Source organism: Lactuca saligna, chromosome 7, assembly GCF_052625555.1.
Source record: "Lactuca saligna cultivar CGN05327 chromosome 7, ASM5262555v1, whole genome shotgun sequence".
Classification (NCBI taxonomy): Eukaryota; Viridiplantae; Streptophyta; class Magnoliopsida; order Asterales; family Asteraceae; genus Lactuca; species Lactuca saligna.
Window position 1 is genome coordinate 171,612,319 of NC_136423.1, and position 14,120 is coordinate 171,626,438.

The window sequence follows — 14,120 nt, forward strand, 5'->3', positions numbered from 1 at the left end:
AAATACTAGGGATCGATTTTGCTAAAATCATCGTCAAAGGACTGATACTGTAAACTATTTTTAAAAGAGGGTCTATTAATGTACAATTTAAGGCTGATTTGGGGTTCCAGGACTAGGTTGGTTAAGGTTTCTTAGTGGGGGGACTATTTTTGGATAAGTCCAAGGGAGTTTGGACTTAATAACTGAATTAATCCAAGGGAGCGGTCAATCTCGTGAACTCAAAAACTTCAGGGTCAGATTTAAATAAATGGAATCAAAGTTTGAATAGTTCCCACTTCATTTATTTACCAGTCGTGAGTTTTGCAGTTCAAACAATTGGGTACGAGACCCACGACCTAGGTGTTGCGATTCCGACTGGAGGCAATCGAATGGTCGATAGAATATTCACAGTGGCAGTGAGTGGTGACCGATCTGAATTTCATAGCAGCGACAGCAAGTGAAGGCGGTGGCGGAGGGTGTCTCCGGGGTTTGATGAGGCCGAAGGGGAAGAAAAGGGGAGGCAGCGAGGCTTCCCTCTTCTCGTCCGGCTACAGGGAGCGGATTCCAGGCGTCGCAAGCTGCAATAGCTTCGCAGGAGGCAGGGTTTTTGGAGGTTTTGTTCGTTAGGAACAGAAGAGAAGGGAGCGAGGGGCAAAGGACCCTCCTTGGCCTTCTCGAATGTATGGCCAATTGTAAACCGAGGAAAGGGTCTTTGGTAATATCTTTACACTCTCTTCTTTGTTATTTGGCAGCTAACACGAAGGGTGAGGAAATAGGCAGAAAAATCGATCAAAAGGCGTGTTTGGATTTGTTAGAAGTACAACGAAAATTCTTTTTCTTTGTTTGTTTTGATAGAAACTGATGAAGGAATTGATATTTGGGTGTTGTTTTTACAGTGAATCGATGGGTGTTTGTTTTTGGTTCTTGACAGGAAAGAAGGAAGGAAAGGGAAAGAGTAAGCAACAGTAATGGTGATGACGTTTGGGGGCATTTGGCTTGCTTTTCTCTTAGTATTTAACTGGAACACAACACACTGTGGTGTGTGTTTTTGACAATATTGAAGAATGGGGTTTTGAGACTACCCACATTAATCACATTAATCACACTACACAACTTAACCTTTAATTAAAATAATAATTCCTCTTTCATCATAATTGATATATAGCCAACTGAGCCCCTTCATATCAACCGGGTTGGTCGCCATCTTTATTTTTTATATTATCTTAATTGATTTTTTTTTTTTAGTGAATAACTAGTTGCAAAAGACTACCGATAGAAGTAATCTGAGTTATCATATGGTTGCTGGATGAGTACACGCAAGCTCCAAATCAATGAGGGATTTGGGGATTGAAGAAAATCTTATACCTGTTCTTGTGCAGGATTTTATTTTTATTATTTATTTATTTATTTTCCACAACTGATTTGATAGTTGTTTTTTATTGAAGGTTGAGCAGATTTAGTAAGTGCTTTTGGTTGTACTACATAGATTTTTAAAGATACTGGACAATAACAAATACAATGTATTTTTTTTAAATCTTGATGTATATATAAACTCTCGTGTTGATGATTTCGATACGTAAAAGTTTTTTTGAAAGTGCCTGCTTGTCGTCCCCATCATGGTGATTCCAAAAATGCGGACGGATTTGAATTTGGATAAACGGAACTCCGGTAATTAATGTTTAAAGTTCTGCGATTACTTGCTCTGGATTAGGCAGATTTTTACGAATCTGATTTGGACCGAGATTAAAAATTTGACGAAAACGAGATAAAATAATATACTGTAATCTGAGTTCAAGAACGTGCTCAGAAGTGGTTTACGAGGTTCATAGCTTTTCAATTTTTATAACTTATATATATATATATATATATATATATATATATATATATATATATATATACTAAAAATATTTCAAATATGAAATTAAATAGTAGGCTATAGTCTGAGTCTAAATATGCTTTCAAAAATTCCATTTGTGGTGTGCAAGTATCTCAACGGATAGAAACGATTTTGACAGTTTTGAAGAAATCAATATTATATTCGTTTTGGACGTTTTTTATATTTTCGGAATCAAGGAAACACGTCCTGCGAGGCTAGAGTGTTTGTTTTTCTCACAACGAATTAATATGAAATTTCAGTTTTTCTGATGCATTCATAAGGTTGTCGTTTCAGCTGTTTGATTTGTTTGCCAACTTACATATTTGCAAGTAAGATACAATCTGGTATCTTATAATAGTTGAAATAACTCATTTATTTTACATTAGATGCAATGAAACTTAACGAATCAAATTACTAAGAGATTATAGTGAACTTGACCGTTTACAATCTTTAACCTAAATTCTAGGATGTTACACCGGTCTGTTGGGGAGAGGTTTGTCACATGGTTATGGGATGGACAGAGCTTAGAAGATAGAGGTTATTCAACACATCAGACAAAGATTGTAGACAGAGGTTATTCAACACATCAGACAAAGGAAGTAGTCCTTTAGAAGATAGATCTTATTCAACACATCAGACAGAGGTTGTAGACAATTCAGAGTAGGCATAAGAGTTATGTTGATAGACGCTGATCGGAGTTGGAGTTTCAGGTCAGTGATATGGTTGTACCGAAGGTATAGCCTTAGAAAGGTGTAATACGCTTTAGGAAGAGGGGCAAGTTGGGGCCTGGTTTATTGGGTTGTTTCGAGTGATTGCGAGGGCTGGCAGGGTAGCTTACCAATTGGATTTGCCTAAGGAGCTCAGTCAGATCCACAAGACCTTCCATGTTGCACAGCTTCAGAATTGTGTGACTGATGATTCAATAGTTGTTTGTTTGGATGATATTTAGGTTGATGATTGTCTGGATTATGTTGAGAGACCAGTGATGATTTTGGATAGAAAGATAAAGGCCTTGCGCATCCAGGTGATATCTTTGGCCAAGGTCTAGTGGCAACATCGGAAGCGTTCTGAATTGACTTGGGAACCTGAGGTAGAGATGCAGGATTGTTAACCTAAGTTGTTCACACCAGCGAACTTCAAGGACGAATTCTAATTCAAATGGGGGAAAATTGTGGCATCTTGATTTGTAGGTATTTCATATTTTGACCCATGGCATGAGTATTTTTGCTAAATTGGTCCAACATGGCATTTTTGTAATTCTTGAGAGCTACTTGCGTAGGCTGGGCATACCCAAGTGTACGTTGGGCGTATGTGTCCTTGACCTAAAACCCTAATAATTAGGGTTTGTGCATTATTTATTCGTCCTTAACTCTCACGACTCCCTTCATTCATCAGCCTCTAACCTTATATTCGACCCTTGCAAACCCTAATCCATTTTTAGAGCATTTTTGAGCCTTGAATGTGTATTTTGGTGATCTTGAAGGAGGAAGAAGGAAGAAGAGACCATCTTAGAAGAGTGAAGCACTTTGGATCCATAAAGACATCATTATTTGACACTACTTGGAGGTAAAAATCTCTGATCTTGATGAAGTTTTTTCTTAGATCTTAATTAGTCGTGGATTGTTTTCATTTTGGTCCCATAAGCTTGATGCATTTGAGTATGGGTCACCCTAATTCATGCAAGTTGTCCTTTCAGATATTTTGGAGTGCTTAGAGCCATAACAATGTAATCTTGCCCCTTAGTTTACCCCCAAGCATGTACTAGGATGCTTGATGAGTTAAGAAGTTATGGTTTTTAGTATTAAGCACCTTATAGCCATGCAAGATCATAAAGTTGGAAACTCTATGATTAAGGACATCATTTGAGGACTAGATCTAGATTTTGGACAAAAGGGCTTAAGGGATTAAGCTCTTAATTGAAAGGGTGGGTGGCTGGCACATCTGTTAGGTGTACATTGGAGTATGCCGCACGTACGCGGTGAACATCCTGACTTTGGTCAAGCCTTGTGTACACTGAGTGTGCAAGATGAGTACGCTAGGCATACTCATCTGAGTCAACTCGGTTGATATTTTTTTACTTTCAACTTTGACCCGATTTTAACCAAGTTTGACCTACGGTTATTTTGGGTATTTTGAATTGTAGTTGAGTTTAGTCATTTTTCATGAATAGGTGACCAGTTGAGCTAATATTTGAAGCAGGGTCCTGTTGAACTATCTTTTCAGACTGAGATGTGAGTTTTCCTCACTGTACTTGTAGGTCAAAGGCACCAATACCGACCCACTAGGTTATTTGTAACCTAGTATATAGGATGTTGCTATGTGATCTGTTAGATCTGTATCCTAGTATATAGGATGTTGTTATGTTGTAGTGATCTATTAGATCTGTATCCTGGTATATAAGATGTTTTCATGTTGTAGTGATCTGTTAGATCTGAATCTTGGTATATAGGATGTTGTTATGTGGCGGTGATCTGTAGATCTACCTATTTTTCTTGCTGACTGGTTATATGTTTATCTGTTGTTTATGTCGACATGCTATGTTTTGGTTTGAGGCTTTACTGCTATGTGCATGAGCCAATAGTCCGGGGGTAATCCAGTGTGATGGCTATGGATTCGAGGTTATTATTGTCCGATGACTAAGTAGACCTTGAATGCATGATTGTATATGTTATCTGTTGTGCGGTGGTACTTTGGGGGAACTCACCAAGCTTTGGCTTACAGTTTCAGTTTATTGTTTTAGGTAGTTTTGATGACCGTGGCAAGGCGAATGCATTATCATCAATATCCTTCGATGACATGTTTTTGGGACTTATGATATATTGATCCTGGGGATATTTTTATTTTATACTTGGTTTTATTATGGGTATGGTTTGAAAACAATGGTTTCCTTGATTTGAAAACAAAAGATTTTATTGTGATTTTTGGGATGTTACATGTGATGGGCTTTATACAAACAATCCTATGTGTGCATGCAACCCTAGAGTTGGATCTATGTTATTACTATTAGTTATACAACATTATGAACACTTGAAAAACCCTAAAAGGCTTCTAGGAATTACGAAATCAACAAGGAAAGATACCTCTTGTTGTTATATTGTAATAACAACTAAATCTTGAATCTTCTTGTCTTTGAAAGCAAGTACCACAAGTGTAGTACCTCTAATGGCTCACAAACACCAAGAGCAAATGGAGAGAAAAAAGAGAGAGAGAGAGAGAGAGAGAGAGAGAGAGAGAGAGAGGAGAGGTATGAAATTCGGCCCTAGGAACCCTTGGGAAGGCATAGATGAATTTCATGTGAAAAGGGGTGTTTATATAGGTGTAGGGATTAGGGTTTCAGTCCTTATCCTTATCTGGTTGCTTGCCCACCAAGCAGCCCAAAAGATAACCCTAGAAACCTTATCATGGACGAATTCTAAGACCTTATCACCTTGAATGCGTCCACCCTATCCAGTGAGGCATCCATTGCCCTACTTTGTAACTATGACATAATTACAGTTCAACCCCTCTAGTTTAATTAATTACTTTTGATCACATAATTAATTCTTAATTAATTATTGACCAATATTAATTAAAAAAATATGATTTTTCTTTTAATAATTTATTCTCATAATATATTAATAAACCATAATTACCTTTTTCTCTATTATTTCTCCAGTCAAGTTGCTTTGGTGAAGGCAACCCAAAAGGACCGTGCACAATCGGGTCAAGTACCTACCAAATATGGTTACGGGCACTAATCCAACAGTCTCCCACTTGGATAAGTCTAGTAACTATAATAGTAAGTACAACCCAATTAAAAATCATAGCTCTCAAAGACGCTGTCGAACTCTGATCTTATCAGCAACCTGTCCTTTAGATAAGGGATCATATATTCCTCCATTCTAGATATCGTATAGACGCGAGACATGAATTGAAATCATTCTCAGTCTATATGTTGTTTCCCGATTTTCGATTTACGACGACTGACTAATTGAACAAATCAAATTAGCCCTAGCCCTGCCGAGCATTTATATTTTTCATTACTAAATCATCGAGGGGCCCACAAATATCGCTTTTATCCCACTTTGGGTAAAAGGAACGGATAAACTTCGACTCAATGCTCGCTTGCACTTACTCACCAAATCACACACAACAATATGTTTTATAACACCAAGTTACTGGTGCGTTTACATATTATCAATGTGTAACCAATTCACAAGATACAACTTGCACATCTCAGTTTCAAGAATACAAGATATTATCGTTTCACCAATCACTTGTTGTGACAATCCGAAAACTTTTCGTCACTGTAGCCTATTCCCGTTAAATAAAACCGTTTGTATTCCAATTTTTCCGCTAACTTTTTGTTTAAATTAATTAAATTGGGACTTTTTATTTTGACCTCATGAGTGTCCAAATACATTAGAAACACGTGAAAACATTCTCGTTATTTAATTGGAAAAATTTTAGTTACGACTAAGTCGGGTTACGACAACTTAATCGGGTACGACCATAAACCCCGTTTAACTTCGATATCGGGTAGATTTCCACCGGGCCACAAACTCAAGCCTTATATAAAGGATGAGTGAACTTCAATTTAGCTTTTTACCACCTCCTCATAGCTTTCTCTCTCTACTCTCTCTCTAAAACTCGAGTTTGATCCAAAAACGCTTCTTCAAGCTCCCAAAATCGTAAGTAATCTACCCTACCTTGTTGTTCAACTTGTTAAGCTTGCAAATCTATGTTTAGATCACCCAAAACACTCAAGAAAAAGTGTTTATGGTTTGGGAAGACCTCCCAAAACCGTGAACACCCTTAAAAGGGGTTTTGAAGCCCCAAAACCCTTCCAAGTCCCTTCTAGTGCTTAGATATGGCTTAAGGACTTGCATGTACGAGATTTGAACACCAAAATCATATTATTTCGGTAGTAAACATAAGTTTATGGCCCAAGAACATTCTTGGACCGTAAACACACCTTCAAGGACCATAAACACCTTTTAAGGTGTTAAATTGCCCCTTAAACACCTCTAAAAGCTTCCATGAGTTCCTAGAACCTTGTACTCCTTCATTGTGATGCACCAAACCATACACAAATGGTCTAAACAAGATTTTACGGTTTGATAAGGTCTCCCAAAACCGTAAACACCTTCAATGGGGTGTTTAAGTGCCCTTAACACCTTGTATGGCTTAGAATTGGGTCTAGAACTTTCTATGCTTAACCTACAACCACCAAAGCACATGATTCATGGACAAACATGAGTTTATGACCGTAAACTCAAGTTTTTAAGGTAGTAAACTCCCCAAGCCTCCTTCAAGAACCAAAACACCTTGTATGGGTTTTAAGTGCCCTTAACACCTTGTATGGCTTAGAATTGGGTCTAGAACTTTGTATGCTTAACCTACAACCACCAAAACACATGATTCATGGACAAACATGAGTTTACGACTGTAAACTCATGTTTTTAAGGTAGTAAAATCTCCAAGGCTCCTTCAAGAACCGTAAACCCCTTTTCCAAGGTCATTTCAAGTCCCGATCACTTCCTAAGACATGGAATCGACCCTAGAACATTCCTTTGTGCATTGTAAGACCTTTAAACATCCAAGAACATACCACCCATGAGTTTTAGGCCGTAAACTCATGGGGATATGGTCTTTGGACCGTAAACACCCCTAAGGGCTTACTCTTGAATAGTAAACTCCTTATCTAGGCCCTACACATCCTTACGTGCTACCCAGATCACTCCTAACACTTGAAATAAAGTATTTTCGCATTGCGGAGTGTAGTGTATTACTGATTTGATAGTTTAGAGTGTAATTAGATACAATTATGTATCTCTTCATATTACATATGAACCTCGTGTATTTAAGCCCCGAACTGGCACTTAGCATCCTAACCGACACATTTCTCATCTGGTGAGTTCATACACCTACACTTTTTCCGTGTTTTCAATGTTTTCAGGGGGGGACACAAGCAAAAGTACAAGAATATCTTGTACTTAAACTATTATTTCGTATGAAATATTTCTTATTCCATATGCTTTTAACACTGGAAACCGTAGTAACCAACCGTTTAACTTGCTGAGTTAGTTTTCAAACTATTTGTGAAACTCATTATAAAATGCTATATTTCACATTTCACAAATAATTTTCCACATTATTATTGTTAAAAGCATCAAATTCAGAACCTTCGATACGTCCTTGGTAACACTCCCCTATATACGAGAAGTGAAGGACTAATAAACAGGATTTTCTAACGTCCTCGGTAACACTCCCCTGAATACGAGAGTGGAGGACTAACAAAAGGATTTTCTAATGTCCTCGGTAACACTCCCCTGGATACGAGCATGGAGGACTAAATAACAAGATTTTCTAACGTCCTTGGTAACACTCCAATTGATACGAGAGTGAAGGAAAAATTTCATTAATCTTAAGATTGGAGACACGTCCTTGAAAACACTCCCCTGGATACGAGAGTAGAGGACTATCCCCGTAACCAGAATCTCCTGGAGGGAGAATGTGACTTGAGTGTATAGATCTATACAGGATTGACTACCCCACAGCTGGCTGCTAGCTACAGTCCGACCGACAAGTCTACGGGTGACAAAAGTCACATCAGCGATATTGGCCTAGTACGAGCCTTATCTAGTCTAATGTATGGTTATGGAACTCGCAACTTAGATTTTGAAAACTTTTCTACTTACTTATTAGTTTTATATACATGTTAAAACTAATGTACTTCTTAAGGATAACTAGGCTTTCAGAATACTTATCTTATCACTGCAAGTATGGTAGATACTTGTACACTGCATTCCGAATCGATAACCAACTACAAACTTTTAAGGAAACAAGGGTTTTTCCTGGGATAACTGAATTGCTCTTAACTAGATTGTGTAACAAACGGATAACTAAACTTTTTTATAAGAAAATATGGGATTTTCTTGGATAGCAACTTTTTCGGAAAACCAAAGGAAACTTGTTCTTTTGTAGAAACACACCGCTTATGAACTCACCAGCTTTATGCTGATATTTCTAAAACTGCTTGTATTCTCAGGTCAACGTTAGACAGGTATCCCGTGATCTTTTGGAGAAGACGGAGTATTTTAGAAGTCTCATCTTTACTTTTGTTCATTTTGGATGTGTGTATGTGTATATATATATATATATATATATATATATATATATATATAATCATGTGTAACTTTACTTTCAAACAAATGTAAATACTTCTATGTAATGTAATAGTTGTGTTTACTGTGCTTACTATGTACATTGGTTGTGATACTTTACATGACGTCCTCCGCCCCGGAACGTTTTTGCCATCGGTTTCGGGGTGTGACAGATTAGTATTAGAGCCCTTGTTTATAGTGAACTAAGTATACCGAACCTTACATGGTATTAGACTATAAACACTTAGGGGCCGAAGTGCTCTGAACTAAAAGTATACTTTAAAATATAAGTATTTTTCAAAAGTATAGAAGAATACCTAACCGTTAGAGATCGTAACCTCGAGTAGAACAAAACATAAGTAATTAGGTGTTGTGTACTACGGTTAAACCTGGGCAGTTAAGTAGTCGTGTCTAGGGTCAATATAGCCTGATCAACTATATTCATTCGAGACACGGTCAACATGTGCTTGGGAGTGACTGTGGTGTGCAGCATGCCTAACACTTACCTAATATCCAAGCAATGATTCATCATTGCAGCGAAACATAAAAAACTATAGGAGTATTTTAGCCAAGGCCGATTACGTTGTAGAAATTCATTCTGAGTGTTACTAATCATTCCTTCCTTATCGATAGTTTATCTGCTTTGATAACTCTTTCATGTTTTATCGCTTAATAGAGCTCTATATCTGTCATAATGAGATATCTCGTGTTCCATATCTCTTGATTCAATTCAGAGGACTTATGATCCTCTCTTTCCTGGCTATTTTAGATCAAGGTGCCTCCAAAGAAAAGACCCAGCTCAAAGAACAACAATCCTCCTCCTCCACCACCACCTCCTTCTCCATTTGATCCCACCATGTTCCAAGTAGTTGTTACTACTGTTGTGGCAACCTCTATATCCCAAATGAACCCCGGTGGTTCAGGCGGGCTAGGAGGTGGTACTCAGCCTCAAAACCTGGAGGGTAGTAAGGGACACTAGAAGGAGTGTTCCTACAAAGACTTTATGAATGTGAAACCCACGCCCTTCAATGGCACTGGAGGTGTCATTACCCTAACTCGATGGTTTGAGAAAATCGAATCTATCTTCGAAATTTGTGCCTGCTCTGAAACTGATAAGGTGAAGTTTGTCGCCTGCACTATCACCGATAAAGCCCTGACTTGGTGGAATGGCCGAGTCAAATCCTTAACCCTACCTGTGGCCAATGTTATGGGTTGGGAGATCATGACGGAGCTTCTGCTTGCAGAGTAATGACCTCGGGGCGAAATGCAAAAGCTAGAACATGAACTCTGGAACCTAAAGATGAAGGGTTCCGATATCGCTGCTTACACTTCAAGATTTAATGACTTGGTGCTTCTCTGTCCGGGAATGGTTACCCCGGAAAGCAAAAGGATTGAAAGATTCATCTGGGGGTTGACCCAACCAACAAAGGGTAATGTTTTGGCTACAAAGCCAGACATCTACGACAGCGCCTAATGCATAGTGCAAAAATTTGATTGATCATGGTGACGACCTCGAGGAAGTGACCACTGCTCCTGAACCGGCTATAGGGAGCAGTGAAAATAAGAAGAGATCCTGGAGCAAACGGAAGAGTCAGAATTCACAAGGATCTTCCAAGAAGCAGCAAATTGTGGTAGTCCATGCTGCTACAACCTTGGTTGTTGTTTCTGTCGTCGGTTCCACAGCTCAAACACCTACCAGTAGGTATGCTGGTACCCTTCCTCGATGTGACAAATGTAACTTCCATCATAATCTCGGTCTATGTCATGAACCATCATGCTCTAGCTGTGGAAAAAAGGGGCACACGACTCCAAACTGCAGAACACCAACCCAATCAGTCAATCAAGGTTCATGAGCAGGTGTCAATCAGGCCTGTTACAGTTGTGGTGAATTTGGGCATTTCAAGCGAAACTGCTCCAAGGCAGCAGCAACTGGCAACACCGAGAGAGTCCTAGCTATGGGACGAGAGGAGGCAGTTGCCGATCCCACCACTATCTCGGGTATGTTCCTTCTCAACAACTCTTATGCTAGTATGCTTTTCGATTCTGGTGTTGAACGAAGTTTTGTTAGCCATACATTCAAACATCTTCTAAAACATAATCCCCAACCATTAACCAAAATGTTTACCATCGAGATGGCTAACGGTGAGAAGGAAAACACTAACAATATATTCATAGGCTGTACCCTTACCCTGAACGATCATTCCTTTCCCATCGACCTAATGCCAGTTCCATAAAGAGCTTTGATGTTATCATTGGCATGGATTGGTTGATTCCCAATCATGTTGATATCCTTTGTTATGAAAAAGCCATTCGTCTCAATCTCCCTTTTGGCCAAACTGTCATGATCTACGGTGATAAACTTAGCTCTAATCTTTGCATCATTTCTTGCATCAAAGCTCAAAAGCTTCTGCGAAAATAGTGTCATGCATTCCTAACTCATGTAATCAACGAGAAACAGGAAGTTAAAGACCTCGAGAGCATCCCCGAAGTCTGCAACTTTCTTGATGTCTTTCCTGAAGAGCTCCTGGGAATTCCTCCCGAACGCCAAGTCGATTTTTGTATCGACCTAATTCCTGGAGCAAATCCTGTAGCCAAGTCTCCATATCGCTTATCTCCAGCAGAAATGCAGGAGTTATCTAGTCAGCTCAATGAGCTGCTCGACAAAGGGTTCATCAGACCGAGTTCCTCACCCTAGGGAGCCCTAATATTATTTGTGAAGAAGAAAGATGGATCCTTTCGGATATGTATAGACTACCGTGAGCTGAAGAAGTTGACCATCAAAAACCGATATCCTCTTCCTCGAATAGACGACCTTTTCGATCAACTTTAGGGAGCCAGTTACTTCTAGAAGATAGACCTTAGATCAGGGTACCATCAGCTTCGATTTCACGAGAATGATGTTTCCAAGATAGCATTCAGGACTCGATATGGTCACTATGAGTTCGTAGTGATGCCCTTCGGTCTAACCAACACACCGACAGTGTTCATGGATCTGATGAACCGGGTGTGTTGTCCTTTTCTGGACAAGTTCGTCATCGTGTTCATTGACGACATACTCGTCTATTCCCGAAGCGAAGAAGATCACAAACAACACTTGAGGATGGTGTTGGAAACACCAAGATCAGAAAAGTTGTACGCGAAATTCTACAAGTGCGAATTTTGGATTCAGAAAGTAGCTTTCCTTGGTCATGTGGTAAGCAAGGAGGGTATACACGTGGACCCGTCCAAAATCAAGGCGATAGAGAATTGGTCGGCACCGAAGACACCGACAGAACTCCGTCAATTCTTGGGTCTCGCCGGCTACTATCGTAGATTTATTCAGAATTTATCTAGAATCGCCAAACCCCTAACCACTCTAACACAGAAAGGTGTACCCTTTTGTTGGAGTGAAAAGCAAGATATCGCATTCCAAACGTTAAAGCGAGCCTTGTGCAGCGCACCTATCCTATCCCTGCCCAAAGGGACAGAGGATTTCGTTATCTATTGCGATGCGTCCAATCAAGGTTTAGGCTGTGTGCTTATGCAGAGAGGAAAAGTTATTGCTTATGCTTCGAGACAGCTGAACACACACGAAGTTAACTATACGACTCATGAACTGGAATTAGGAGCAGTAGTCTTCGCACTGAAGATTTGGAGACATTATCTCTACGGAACTAAGTGAACGATTTTCACCGACCATAAAAGCCTGAAACATATCTTCGATCGGGAAAGAGTTAGACATGAGGTAGCGGCGATGGGTAGAGCTACTCAGTGACTACGATTGTAAAATCCACTACCATCCCGACAAGGCTAATGTGGTGGCAGATGCCCTTAGCCGAAAGGAGAGTTCAAGCCGCAAGGCGAAGACATTGACGATGACTATCCATTCCCACTTATCTGCACAGATCCGAGAAGCCCAGTTGGAAGCCCTAAAACCGGAGAACATGTTGAATGAAGCCCTGAGACGAGTGGATAAGAAACTTGAGATCAAAGGTGACGAAGTCTATTGTTTCATAGATCGAAACTGGACCCCAAAGTTCGGGGGTTTCAGGGAACTTTTTATGAACGAAGCTCACAAGAACAGATACTATGTTCACCCAGGTTCAGATAAGATGTACCTGGATATCAAGAAACAATACTGGTGGCCAAACATGAAAGCCGAAATCGCTACCTTTGTAGGAAAGTGTCTAACTTGCGTCAAGGTAAAAGTCGAGTATCAGAAACCCTTGGGTCTGCTCCAGCAGCCCGAGATACCTGAGTGGAAATGGGAGATGATTACTATGGATTTCATCACCAAATTACCCAGATCTCCGAGTGGGTACGATACCATTTGGGTAATTGTCGATCGTTTGACAAAATCTGATCACTTCCTTCCGATTAAAAAATCATTCAAGATAGAAAGACTTATGCGAATCTACATCCAAGATATAGTCCAACTGCACGGTGTGCCTGTGTCCATTATCTCTGATCGAGATAGTAGGTTTACCTCAAGGTTTTGGCAGTCCCTTGAGAAAACTCTTGGAACTAAGCTTGATATGAGTACAACTTATCATCCTCAAACTGACGGATAGAGTGAGAGAACTATCCAGACCCTGGAAGACATGCTGAGAGCGTGTGTCATCGATTTTGGAAAGTCGTGGGACACTCATTTAGCCTTGATTGCGTTCTCGTATAACAACAGCTACCACACAACATCAAGGCTGCCCCGTTCGAAGCCCTTTACGGTCGCAAGTGCAGATCCCCTATGTGTTGGGCCGAGGTAGGGGACACGTAGCTAGCCAAGGGTCGAGTCCCCGACAGTGCTCTCACTGGTCTTGAAATCATCCATGAAACCACCGAGAAGATCATCCAAATCCGAGAACAACTAAAAGCGTCACGAGACAGATAGAAGAGTTACGCCGATAGACAACGGAAACCCTTGGAATTCCAGGTTGGAGATCGTGTCCTGTTGAAGGTCCCTTGGAAAGGCATGATACGCTTTGGAAAGCATGGAAAACTTAACTCGAGGTACATAGTGATGGGTTTTGAGCATTCTAACACTTCCTAAGTGTACATGCAACCCTAATAACCTTGGATCTATGTTTGTCTAATTGTCATGCAAAGTTGAATTCCAAGGTTATATTCCTATCTAGCATACATGG